The following is a 4441-nucleotide window of genomic DNA, read 5'->3' as shown; positions in this document are numbered from 1 at the left end:
GGGGTTTCACCATGTAAACCAGGATGCTCTCAATCTCCTGACCTTGTGATCCGCCCATCTTGGCCTCCCAAAGTTCTGGAATTACAGGCGTGAGCCACCGTGCCTGGCCACATTGATCTTATGCCCACACAAGTTATTTCTCCTACACGTTTCTCTCAATAAACAATAGTCCAGTAGGCTTGGTATGTATACTAGCTGGTTGTTTATCTCTGTTTGGTATTCACCGGACTTAGGCCTTTACTCTCTTGCCTATTATTTAAGTAGATTTTAGGAAAGGAGTACAAGTAGATGAATGCTTTAAATTAATCATTGTTATCTAGAAGTACCCAGCATTTCATAAAAGAGTAGCATATTCTAGATTGTTCCTATTTACATTACTCCATGTATAATAGATTGAAGTCTCAGGGCTGACCCAAAGCACTACTGAACACTAGCGGTGCTAAGCACATTTGTAAAACTTAAAAGTGCAAAGCGGGATGGTTCAGAGGTCCTTGGCACTGCAAAACATATTCAACAGAGGAGTTGCTTGAACATGCCTTGCTCTTTCTTGTGTCTGTGCATTTTTCCAGGGGTGTCCATCTGGCCAACTCCTCTTCCTTTTCAAAACTCAAATGCTGCCTTCTCTGCAGAATCTCCCTCACTTCCCGGGGTCAACAGATGTTGGAGTTGCTTCTCTTGTGCATCCCTTGCATCAGCATTAACCCAATCAACGTAAGCATTTGTAGTTGTTACTTTCAATATCTGTCTCTTCATTACATTTTAAGCTTCTTGAGGGAAGGATTGTGCCATTATAACTGTATCCTCTGCACCAGTGTAAAATGTTCCACGAAATATTTTTTGAGCGAAAGAATGCTAGGCACGAGGAAGCCATTAAGATCAATGAGACATGAAGTATGCCCTCAAAAAACTTATACTCTAGTGAGAGAGAGTTTGCACATAAAAACATATACAGTAGTAAGTACCAAGTACCATAACAGGGATGAAAATAAAATTCCATAGGGATTCAAAGGAAGGAAGCAATTCCATCCAGATGAAGGAAACTTAGAGATGTTACAAATATCTAGGATTTCACATTTTAAAGATTATGATAGGCCAGGTGCAGGGTCTCACGCCTGTAATCCCAGCCCTTTAGGAGGCCGAGGCAGGTGGATCACCTGAGGTCAGGAGTTCGAGACCAGCCTGACCAACATGGCGAAACCCTATCTCTACTAAAAATACAAAAATTAGCCGGGTGTGGTAGCGGGTCCCTGTAGTCCCAGCTATTTGGGAGGCTGGGGTGGGAGGACTGCTTGAGCCCAGGAGGTAGAGGCTGCAGTGAGCCGAGATTGCCCCACTGCACTCCAGCCTGGCGACAGTGTGAGACTGTGTCTCAAAATAAATAAATAAAGATTATGATAAAGACAGTGAAGGTGAAAAAGGCTAGAACCTTCTAGATTAAAATGAGAAGAACATGAGCTAAGTCTACAGACAGGAAAGCTTAGGATACAAGCAGGGAAGAGAAAGATGTTCAGTTCAGTCAAACTGGTGTATGCATTGAATGTTTTATAACAGTCTCAGGGCCTTGAACAATACATGAAGTAAGCATAAATTTCTAACTTCATGAAAATGTATGTTAATTTATAAATTAATTTATAGACTGGCTGAACATATCAGTCTTCTAAGTCAACATAAAACATCCTATTTAGTGCAGAATAAAATTGATCTATGAATTAATATACCATTTTGTCTTTATATTAATTTTTATTTTAAAAGTTATATATATATGCATTCACAGAATGTTGAGAAAACTCCAATTTTTAATTATACTTAACATTCTAGTATGTTATCTCATTTTTTCATGTATCATCCCAGGAACATTTCCTCAGGACATGAACTATTGTTCTGAAGCATGCTCTCTAATGGACTGGCTGCATATTGTACTATTGTATGGATGGATATACTAAAATGCCTGTAATCAATTCTTTACTATTGGAAAATTAGGGGGGTCCAATATTTTTGTTATAAATAATGAAGTATTGAACATTCATATGCATAACTTTTTGCCCTGATCTGATTATTTTCTTACCATAAATTTCTCTAAATGGAATCTCTTGATCAAAGGATGAAAAGAGTTAAATTTTTTTAAAACATATTGCCAAATTGCCCTCCTAATGGCACTCTCCGCAGCCATGAATGAGGAGGTCTGATTCCCTGACTGTTGATAAGACCAAGTATAATAAATTTTGAAAAATCTTTGCCAAATGTAATAGATGAGAAATGGTACCTTGCTAAAAAGTTTTGAATTTCCTTGATTAATAGGGAAGGATAAGCATGTTTTCTTAGGTGTGCTGGTCATTTCCTTCTCTCTCTCTCTCTTTTTTTTGTTTTTTGAAGACTTCTGTCTTCAGTGAGATGGGGTCTTACTCTGTTACCCAGGTTAGAATGCAGTGGCATGATCTCCGCTCACTGCAGCCTCCACTTCTTGAGCTCAAGTGATCTTCCCACCTCAGCCTCCCAACTAGCTGGGACGAGAGGCTAGGTTAATTTTTGTAGTTTTTGTGGAGATGGGTTTCGCCATGTTGGCCAGGCTGGTCTTGAACTCCCGAGTTCAACTGATCCACCTGCCTCAGCCTCCCAAAGGGCTGGGATTACAGGCATGAGCCACTGCACTCAGCCTCCTTCTCTTTTTTAATGATGTGCTTTCCACATTCACTGGAAGGTAAGGTGAGGCTCCTTTTCTGTGTGTGCTTTGTTCAGTGCTGTAGCCTTAGCACTGGCTGGGTGCAGTCTACATTTATGAAAGTTTTTTTTGAATGAATATATTTATTAATTGGATGTCAACCTTTTAAAAAATGTTATTTGTAAAATCTGCATAGGTAGATATAAAATTTATCAACTCTGGCAAATAGTTTACCCAATATCTCATTTCTTTTTTAGTTTCATTTATGGTACTTTTTTGTCAAAGGGAGTCTCTCAAACTACTGTGATTTAATATTTGACAGTTAAAAGTCTCTTTTTTCTCAATTTAGTCTTTTTCAAGTTTCAAAAGAAACCTTTTGGTATTCTGATTAGAATTTTGTTTAATAAATAAACTGTAGAGGCAATATTTTTATAATCATGAATATTTCCATCTAGAAACATATGTTCATTTAAATAAAATCCTTATGTACCTCAGTTTTGTAGCTGTCTTCATGTAGAGTCAGAACAACTCTTTATCTTTATTCCTAAACTTTTGTTGTTGTTAATATTTGAATGGGATCCTTCTCCACTAGTTTTTTTTTTTTTTTTTTTTTTGAGACAGAGTCTCACTCTGTCACTCAGGCTGGAGTGCAATGGCGTGATCTTGGCTCACTGCAACCTCCGCATCCTGGGTTCAAGCAATTCTCCTGCCTCAGCCACCTGAGTAGGTGGGACTATAGGTGCCTGCCACCACACCTGGCTAATTTTTTGTATTTTAGTAGAAACAGGATTTCACTCTGTTGCCCAGAGTGGTCTTGAACTCCTGACCTCAAGCAATCTGCCTGCCTCGGCCTCCCAGAGTGCTAGGATTACAGGTATGAGCCACTGTGCTCGGCCTGAAAAGGGAATTGAAATAGTCACCTGTGGCCATCTGGAATAAAATGCTTATTCAAGGCAAGGCTTTGGTGAACTAAGTGTGATAGAACAATATGGGGAATATAGGTAATAACAGATATATGAGGTGGTCTGGCTGTTTCTAATTTCACTGGAGAAATTAAAGAAAAAAAGCACAGGTTCAGAGCTTTAATATCTTGGTTCACGGCACAGTTAGGACATCAGGCATTCTGATATTTACCCTAAAAGAACCCCTTACTTCTTGTTTCTGTAGGACCCCCTTTACAGATCCACTGAGACTACCATGAGATTGCTAAAAAACTGACACAGACAATAACCCTGCAGGGTGCTCAGTGACAACAAAGACTGAATTTATGTGAGGGTAATTAGTTTCTCAGTTAATGAGATGAGGAGGAGAAATTGTCCAGGAATTGGAATGTGACACTTGAAAGTATTCACGTAACTAAGAGCACCCTAAGTTCCTCCCAAATTTTTCTTCTTATAGGAGGTAGCCCCCAAACTTGTACAATGAGGCTGCTTCTGCCTTGCTACAGACTCTCAGATCTCACCTGAGGCAGGTGCCTTGTGTGGGGATGTCCACTCTCTTCAAGCCTCCTCTCCCCACCTCCCCTCAAGGTCTCCAAACCTTAACTAAAGTCAGATCCCAGCATGACTCAGAGGCCTATAACAAAGTGAAACAGAGGAAGAGGAGATTTACATAGTGAAAAGAACTACAAAATTTTGCTGATTTATAACAGGGAACGTATGAAGAAATGGATTTCACGGGTGTTGGACCAGAGGGGAAGAAATATGACTTTAGATTGGGCTGATTATAACAATATGGGCACAACTTATTCGAGATTCTGTTTTTGTTTTTGTTTTTTTCCTT

The sequence above is a fragment of the Mandrillus leucophaeus genome, unplaced genomic scaffold, assembly GCF_000951045.1.
Source record: "Mandrillus leucophaeus isolate KB7577 unplaced genomic scaffold, Mleu.le_1.0 Scaffold538, whole genome shotgun sequence".
Classification (NCBI taxonomy): Eukaryota; Metazoa; Chordata; class Mammalia; order Primates; family Cercopithecidae; genus Mandrillus; species Mandrillus leucophaeus.
Note: the sequence above shows the minus strand (reverse complement) of the source record.